This window comes from Sphaerodactylus townsendi, linkage group LG04 (genome assembly GCF_021028975.2).
Source record: "Sphaerodactylus townsendi isolate TG3544 linkage group LG04, MPM_Stown_v2.3, whole genome shotgun sequence".
NCBI classification, from domain to species: Eukaryota; Metazoa; Chordata; class Lepidosauria; order Squamata; family Sphaerodactylidae; genus Sphaerodactylus; species Sphaerodactylus townsendi.
Window position 1 is genome coordinate 152086306 of NC_059428.1, and position 9361 is coordinate 152095666.

At 48.7% G+C, this 9361-nt stretch overlaps 1 protein-coding gene and 1 long non-coding RNA gene across 3 annotated transcripts in view; one reads left to right on the top strand and one right to left on the bottom strand.

The window, feature by feature from the left end:
* Window positions 1-3777, bottom strand: part of FBXL16 (F-box and leucine rich repeat protein 16) — a 40864-nt gene extending 37087 nt beyond the window's left edge. The window contains exon 1 of one of the 2 annotated variants that reach the window (XM_048494753.1): window positions 3296-3777. The gene's annotated coding sequence lies outside the window, so the exon portion shown is untranslated. Of the gene's footprint in view, window positions 1-2668; window positions 3036-3295 lie in introns of those variants that run through there. The other variant, XM_048494754.1, reaches the window with a different exon arrangement.
* Window positions 2976-6537, top strand: LOC125431710. The gene is made up of 3 exons (XR_007244335.1): window positions 2976-3209; window positions 4742-4821; window positions 6410-6537. It is a non-coding gene; the product is annotated as an uncharacterized LOC125431710 (long non-coding RNA).
* The last annotated feature ends 2824 nt before the right edge of the window (window positions 6538-9361 follow it).

Here is a 9361-nt window from a genome sequence, read left to right on the forward strand (position 1 = left end):
GAAACCAAAACACAGGCACCCAAATTGCGCTCTGTTGGGTTACTGATGTGTTTTAAAACCAACGCCAGTGGCAGCTGCCTGAAAATGTCCTGTTGCGCAGTTGCACCGGGCTCTAGTGGTCATGAGTTTGCATGTATGTACATGCACACCAAAGTCTAGAGACTCTATCATGCCTTCCACATTTCAAAATGACAACCCGCATTTTGATCTGCTTGTCTGAATCAAAGACCCATGCCTTTCTTTCCCTATTTGGTTCTTTGTATCTGTATTTCTCCATTAAATTGATGCAATTAATGTTGTGTTGGAGAATTAAAAAATGAACCGGGGCGGGGGCGGGGAGGACCAAGCTATAAAAAGAGGCAAATGAAAAAGTCTCACAACAAAAAAGAACAGCAAAGGGGCCTATTTTTCATTTGGGGACGTCAGAGATTGCCTGGCTCCAATGTTATCTGCTGAATTGTTAGGTCAGCATTTGAATTCAGGTCTTTGGGATCTGAATCGAACCCTCTAACCACAGCATAGCGGCAAGGAGCACACAGACAAGTGCCCTTCAGCAGAGGATTCTATTTCCAAACTTTTCAGTAAGAATCTCTCAAGAAATTGTGATGCAGATGGTGGCAAAACTCCTTGGGCTATATATGAACACTTCTCCCTCCCATAATTATAACTCCCTGCATATACAGAACTAGAAGATCAAGGGGTCGTATTCTAGCTTCATCCCAACATTTTTGAATAAACACATTTTTTAAGACACTGGAGGTGGTGGTGGTGGTGGTGGTAGGGAACTTGTAAATGCTCCCTTCCTGCAATCTCTGATATGGAACTGTCCATATCGCCAGACCTGTTGCTGGTGTGAACTAAGCCCCAGATATCTCCCCAGTGATTCTAAAAGGCTGTATCATATTGACCTGACACCTACCTAGTAGGTAGATGCTATATTATATTGACCTAACATCCACCCAACAGTCTAAAAGGCAGATGAAGAGTTTTGCAAAAAGCTTGCATCCATGCACCTGGGGCTGCAGCTATTCCTGGTGCATATTTTTAACACCAGACGTAACATGGAACAAATAATACAGGTAAGAGAGTCTCTGAGCATGCACAGAATCTTCCTGTCACATGGAATTTCCTCAACTCTGGATCAAGAGGTACAGGATCCCTGAGCAGTGGGATTAGTTTACAAGGGCATGTGATCTTTGGAACCTTCTTTCCAAGAACAGATGAAATGGATAATATATCCCTCCATAATCTGTTGCATTTCTTGACCTCAGTGATCAACAGGACAAAATGGGCAAGGCCAGTCTCACCTGCAGTGTTAAATTCACAGCTGTGTGTGAACCTTCTTGTGGCTGATCTCACCTCTTCCAATCTTCTATTATAAACACAAGCACTCAGATTCAAGAGGTATAAAATACCACAGAGTAGACCATGCCTCTGGCAACATGCTGATAGCCTCTCACCAACCCAAGTTGCCAACTGGCCAGAAAGCAACCTGAACGGGCCTGCTCGTACACCTTTCACACAGGTTGTAAATACTTAAAACATTCTTCTTGCGCGATACCGACTCAGAAACAATGAAAACACTGGCAAGATTTTTAGCGGAAGCTACGATTCAAATTAACTCCAAATGCAAAGAATTAGTTCGATCCTCTCTGCAAACTCATCTTGTTAAAACAAACTTAACCTCTTTTTGATTCCAACCTTTAGATGGAAGGAGCCATAGCCAACACATTTTGTGTATCTCTTTTATGTCTGAAATGCCAATAAAAGTAATTTGAGTGACGGGCTGAGACATTTTACACAAGTTCTAGTGTGCAATTGCAGCTTTTCATGGAGATAATCAAGCCTGCTTATCCAATGCACAGGAGCAGAGGCTGGGGGGAAAGCTGGCAACCCTGTTGACTGCTGAAAAACTACATTAGCTTCCATGCTTGCAGGACGAGAGGCCAAGGAATTCAGATCCAAGCATGCCAGACAGAAGCCCAGCACCAAACAGCGGACTATGTGGTCAATGGAAGATCTTCAGGTAAGGTAGTCACAGGTGAATTGACTCAGGGCTGGCCCAAGAGCCCACTTCCAAATACCAAACCAGATACCAAACAACGCTTCTCTGCTCCTCACACACAACAATCCGTTCTACTCCCACAAAAAACATGCAAGCCAAATAGCACCCTGTTGAAATCCGGTGGCTTTGTCATCTCTCTATACCGTCCAATTTTGGTGTCCCAAGCAGAAATCCCCAGGAGTCTTTTATCCTGCAGGGAGTCGTCCACCTCCCCTTCCCACGTCCTGATCCTGGGTTTTAACAGTATCTGCCTCACATGCAGATATGTAGCAAGCAGCACCCCAAATTCATTGCTATATTAAAGGTAGAAAGACAGGTTTGTTTCGGAAGAGAACTAAAATGGTGGCAACCTTATGCCAGAGTGACAGGCCCACAAAATCCAATTGATGCATTCCATTCCCTGTGCACGTTAGCAAGGTTCTTCCCGTTCAAAGGGGCTTACTCCCAGGCAAGCGTGGGCCCACTATTCACATACAAATGGCCGCTACATCACCCAGAGATTTGCCCAGTACAGCAGGACAGAAACTGAAACAAACAACAACAACAAACAGGGCCCAAAACAGATGGAAAAGCGTTTCCCCCAGGAGCAAAGGCCGGACTTACCTTGATCCTAGCCTACCTCATCTCTGGGCTACTAGTCCACGTAGGCCCAATGGGCTAGCACATCTCAAGGGTCTCTCGGCCAGCTGAGATACAGAACAGTCATCAACCGTCTGTCAACAGATCCCCCCCAGATCCACTCATTGCAGGGCCCTGGGTCCAAACAGAATGAATCACAAGCCCAGCGCTTGGCCAGAGAGCCTTGGTGGCCAGCCACCCAAATTTCCATCCAACGCAGCAAAGAAAGACAGAGAGAGAGATGGGGGGGGGGGGAGAACAGGGGGAAGAGAGGCTGAATCCAGCCCAATCCTGGAAGAGAAAGGAAAGCCCCACAGAGCAGCTGTGCACAGAGATGGAGACAGGATTCACCCTGCCTTGTTAGTCAGGAACAGGACGGCTGTCCTTATGTAACAGGAGCTCCGAGATGCTCTGATCTCCCCCAAGGAGGCATGTAATTACAGAGCCGGGTCCCTCCCTTGGTGCGGATGCAAGGAAACCCTCTGGATGGGAAAGCGTCCCGCAGACATCAATGCCAGGCGGCGAGGTAGGGGAAGGGTGTGGGTGGGGAAGGCGAGGGCTTTTGTGCGGTACGGGGGGGGGGGGATTTACGCATGGATGCGGAGTGCTTACCTCCAGCCGCGGCCGCCTCAGTTCATGCCATGCCTTCCACAGGGAGCCGGCCCTTTCGTGTGAGAAACGGCATCAGGAGAGGGCGGAATGCCCGGGGGGAGGGAGGAAAAAATGAGCCCTCCAGATGAAGGGCAACCCCCCCTCCCTGAGGAAAAAGTCAAATCGCCGCTGGATCCAGAAAAATCCCACCCCTCCTTTGCCCAGTGCACACCTTCTTCCCTGGGGTTACCCCCAGATTGTCGTGCTCCTAGAGAATCCACTGTGCTCTTCCCCTCCACACGCACGCAAACACAGCACAAATCCACCGGAATGGAACTGATACACTTGCAGCAAAGGGGGAAGAGAGTCCCTTCTTCCCCCCACCCCACCCTCCCAGCAAAAGCCAGAGATGGTATCCAGAGAGAGCTGGGAATGAAAGATGCAGAGCTGCCTGCCTGCCTCTCTCAACACACACACACACACTCACACAGACACACACAGACACACACGCTTGCTGGCATGTAAATGCACACACCCTCCAGTGTCATAGAGCAAAGCCCGTTAAAGAGACATGGCCATTATTATCAATAATGCATGACTGCAGGCTGCTGAGTCTCTCTGCCTCTCCCTCCACCTCCCCAACCACCTGGCTAGGATCCTAAAAAGAGATTACGATCATTCGTTTGCGGATAAACATGAGAACTCGCCAGTCTCTTCTTGGGCAGCCTGCCTCTTTTTATTTTTATTTTAGATCTAGGGGGTCCTTTTAAAAAAAATCTGAGGTGGCTTGAAATGGACTAGGTGGCACGTATTTTAAAAATATAGATACCAAACAGGATGGGAGCGTCAGGCAAATGGGCAAGCCTGTTAACGCTGAAGCTCCAGGCATGATGGATTGAGGATTAGCGGGTATAGTTTATAACAGGGGCTGTCAGGAAGCTTTTTATAGCCCAATCAACAACCCCGTTGAGCTTGGACGCAGCCCAATTTACATTCTGATCCTAAGGTGCTCCGTGCCAGAGCGCCACCACTGGCTATTGGGCCATGCCAAGCATCTTCTAGGACAGGTTCCAAGACTCACATCTGACTCTTCTGCCCACCCGGCAGCCCCAGGGTGGGATAACGCTAGTTTGGGCTGAAATGAATATGCGTTTGTTTATTGACTTTATTGGCAGCTCACCTTTCCCCCCAGCGGGGACTCAAAGTGGCTTGATCAGTCTCCTCTCCTACGTTTTTGTCCCCACAACACGCCTGGGAGGTAGGTTAAGCTGAGAATTGTGCGACTGGCTCACGGTCACCTAGAGCGCTTTCATGGCACGCGCAGAGATTCGAACTCAGTTCTCCCAGATACTAGTCCCTCTTCCCCAAAAGAGGAGCTGGTTGCTGTCCAGACCTGGTCCCAAGCTGATGACTGGCTGCATTTTAATTAGATATCTGTTTTTTTATTGTATTCATTTGCATCCGTAGGTTTTATGATCAATTCAAGTTCTAATGCTGTATTTGCGTATGCTGTGAATTGCCCTGAGTTTTCTGCTGAGGAGAGCGTGGTAGGTATAAATCAAATCAATTAAATTAAATATACCACTTCACCACACATGCTGAATATAGTTATATATTAATATCCTGAATATAGCAGAGTTCTCCTATGTGAAAAAAAATGCATACAGTTCCAGAAGGTAAGTATTCTAAATACAGTGCGATTTGCCCCAGGAGGGAAAAAAATGCACATTGACTTCAGCAGATAAATATCCTGGATATAGTTGTGGTGTTTTTTTTTCCTGAACAGCTATCAGGTTAGGGTACAAAAGAAGAAAGCAGACCAGCCGAAATCTTATTACATGAGATTTGGGTGCACCTTTGGGACTTGTCTTCCTCCAAGGTATTTGCCGGGGCTCAGTCCACATCTCGGTCCACGTGGCTTCCCTTCCTGGCGTCAGAAAAGATCTTGAACCTGTCAGCCATCCGACTGGCATTTGGTCCTGGAAGCCTTCAGCAAGACAACTGAGACTGTGGTCCCCACACAACAGCATCCACAAAAGTCAAATGTTGCCCCCTTGTTGGGTTGTCAAATTGCAATTTGTAAACATTGTTTGTTCCTATTTTTATATGGCAACTGCTTCAGACGGTGGATATCTGGTAGCAGAATGGGAGACAAGCGGTGCCTGGGATCCAATTTACATATGGCAGTGAAACAGGAAGGCAGAGCCCTGCAGTGACAGAGCACAGCGCTTCCAACAGCAGGGATGAGGTCGAGGATCCCTTTTTGGAATGGCTCCTTATCTCCTTCCCTCAGGAAAGAGCACCCAAGCAGTGGAGGGAGGAAGCTGGCAAGAAAGCCAGTGGTTGGAAGAAGGATGCTTGAGTGGAGGAATCATAGAGTTGGAATAGACCACAAGGGTCAACAAGTCCAACCCCCTGCCATGTAGGAACCCAGAAGGGGGAAGAAGAAAGGGCAATAGGCAGGAAGATGGGTGCAATCAATGGGCACGGCAGCTGGCAGAAAAAGGGTAGAGGTAGGGTTGCCAGCTTCAGGTTGGGAAAATTCCTGGAGATTTTAAGAATGAAGTCTGGGGAGGGCAGTGTCAGGGAGGGACTTCCGTGGGACATAATGCCCACTTTGCCAAATGGATCTAAATGCCTTCCAGAACAGACCTGTCTGGCCCTATGTGCAGAGTGGTGGAGTCTCCTTCTTTGGAGGTTTTTAAACAGAGGCTGGATGAACATATGTCAGGAGTGCTTTGATGGTGTGTTCCTGCATTGCAGAGGGTTGGACTGGATGGCCCTTGGGGTCTCCTCCAACTCCCTGATTCTATGATTCTGTGTCATTCTTTTGGCTAAGACAGGATGTGAAGTCAAGTATCCCAGATCCTTAACCAACACTCTAACTTTTCAGCCGCAGCCCCCCAGTTACGGAAGAACATCCCCAGAGAGATGTGGCAGGCCCCCTTATTGTCCCTCTTCAGGAGGCAACTGAAGACAATTTCGGACTCCATGGGATTGATTTAGGGTTTTCTTTATTGGCACTCGTAATTGGAGTTTTTAAACTGTTGACTTTTCAGTGGGACTTTATCATTGTTGCTTTATTGTGTTTAATGTATTCTAATAACATTTTGTCTGTATGGTTAACTGCCTTAGGGAGGAAGCTGGCATGATACAGCCTGATCTCGACAGATCTCAGAAGCTAAGCAGGTCGGTACTTGGAAGGGAGACCACCAAGGAAGATTCTGCAGAGGAAGGCCACGGCAAACCACCTCTGCTTCTCACTTGCCTTGAACGCCCCTTGCTAGGGTCACCATAAGGTGGAAGCTAAGCAGGGTCACTACTTGGATGGGAGACCACCAAGGAAGACTCTGTAGACGAAGGCAATGGCAAACCACCTCTGCTTCTCACTTGCCTTGAACGCCCCTTGCTAGGGTCACCATAAGGTGGAAGCTAAGCAGGGTCACTACTTGGATGGGAGACCACCAAGGAAGACTCTGTAGGCGAAGGCAATGGCAAACCACCTCTGCTTCTCACTTACCTTGAACGCCCCTTGCTAGGGTCACCATAAGGTGGAAGCTAATCAGGGTCACTACTTGGATGGGAGACCACCAAGGAAGACTTTATAGACGAAGGCAATGGCAAACCACCTCTGCTTCTTACTTGCCTTGAACGCCCCTTGCTAGGGTCACTATAAGGTGGAAGCTAAGCAGGGTCACTACTTGGATGGGAGACCACCAAGGAAGACTCTGTAGACGAAGGCAATGGCAAACCACCTCTGCTTCTCACTTGCCTTGAAAGACCCTTGCTGGGGGCAAAACAAGTTGGCTGTGATCTGACAGCCCTTCACACAAGCACCAGTCACCTTGAGTGCTGCAGTGCAAAAAGTCAGCGAAGAAATTGTTTAAACAAATTAATAAAGAACCACTGTACAGCATCACAACGGTGCCAGTATTCTACTGTAGTCACATGTCCCTAATCCCCATAAACTCTAAACCATCTTTTATCTCCTCCTCTCCCTCTTTTGCCAAAGCAAAAAAGCCATCATCTCAGAGCGGGTGAAAGTCGCATTTTATTGGCACTGGGGAAGAGAGAGCTTGAGAGAGATTCCGCATAACTAGATCACAGCGTGAACCCTGATGCTGAATGCATGGCCTGGCCCTTGAGTGACAAAATGGGCAGCAGAAGCCATCTTGAACCTGGGCAAAGCATCGAGAGAAGAGAAAGGATGGTCACAGAGGCAGGAAACGAGGGAGGTGTCTCTGTGTGTATATATGCGAGGCAAAGAAAAGCAGGCGGAGAGGGATGTTGCTATTTTAAGAGCTGCAGTCTGTCTCTCGCGCTCTCTCTTCTCTTCGGCACACACCCCCACCCAGCATTTTGCACGCCTGCCAGCTTGAGAAACCTGACCGGCCTTTTAAATAATCAAGGAGGAGGAGGAGGAGATGCAGACAGGCATCCATTCAGGTCCAATGTTGGGTTACATCAGCTTTTCTCCATCCCCAGCCTCACCCGGGAGAACAGGCCGGTCCCAGAGGCAGATGGAGAAGCTTTTCCTTCAATTCCGGCTGCCTCGCATTCTAAGGACAGTGTCCCCTGACATGGGAAGCCACAGCATCTCCCTCCCCCTGTCCTTAATTCACGAGCTGCACACCCTCCCTGCAGGGGTATTTCAGCTCAAGCGAGCGGGTGTCATAGCAACGGCGGTGCAGAGAGGGGAGGTGGATCCCTGCCGGATTCCTAAAAACATGCAAAAGCAGGGCTCCTGCCTCCCTGAAATGAAGTGCTCAGCTCGCGCTGTGCAGTCCTCTCCAGGGGATAATTGCGCCTCCGTGAAAAAAAGACAATTCCCTGCATGTAGAAACCAAGCAGGCCACCCAGAAGGCTGGGCTCAGCTTTCTAGCTGGCAACATGGAAGAGATGTTTGTCTCTGCATAGAAGAGCGTTCTGTCGCTTGCATCTGTAGTCTGAATGGGTATGGCCCAGAAACGGCATTTTATTTTATCTCAGGGTTGCAAACTCTGGGTTGAGGAATTCCTGGATATTTAGGGTTGGAACTTGGGGAAGGAGGGGTTTCGGGGGGAGACCTCAACAGAGTACAACACCACAGCCCACCCTCCGAAGCAGCCATTTCACTAGGGATACTGCTCTCTTCCCAAACCCCACCCTTTTTAGGCTCTTTCCCCCCCTCCAAATCTCCAGGTATTTCCCAAGTGGGAATTGGCAAACCTTCTTGAGAGCAAAGATGAAGATCATGTCCCATTCATGAGCAGAAGGGCTGAGGCTCAGCAGAGGAGCATCGGCTGGGCGTACAGAAGGTGCCCAGTTCAATCCCCAGCCCTTCCAGTTAAAGAACCAGGTTGCACATGAAGAAGTAAGAAGGAGGAGGTGTTTGGATTTATACCCCTATACCCCACCTTTTTCTCCTGTAAGGAGACTCAAGGTGGCTTACAAGCTCCTTTCCCTTCCCCTCCCCACAACAGATACCTCATGAGGTAGGTGGGGCTGAGAGAGCTCCAAAGAACTGTGACTGGTTCAAGATCCCCCAGCAGGAATGTAGGAGCGTGGAAACACACCTGGTTCACCAGATAAGCCTCTGCCACTCAGCTGGAGGAGTAGGGAATTGAACCCGGTTCTCCAGATTAGAAGCCACCTGCTCTTAACCACGACACCACATGACACAAAATATTTCGTCCTGTGGCTCTAGAGAAGATGCTGCCTATCAGAGTAGACAATCCTGACCTTCAAAGACCAACACACAAATGGTTTGACCTGACACACGGCAGCTTCATGTGCGACATTCATGGACCAAGTTGGTTACGTGTGACCATGAAGAATCAAGCCAGTTTATGGTTACTTGGATCCCCGTCTGAAGTCTGGTCTCTTTACACAGCGAAAGGGTGCTTTTCTTGTTTGTGCTAGCATGAGGTTATGATGACTCCTTCCAAACCTGTAGCTCCCGCCCATGTCCACATTCAGATAATCAGTCTTCCGATCAATTAGTCTGTGGCACCTACTCTTACCACTTAACTTTGAAGCCAGGAAGCAGGCAACTTGCAGGTGATCCAGGAAGCAGGCAACTTACAGAAGGACAGGAGTGAAGTTGAA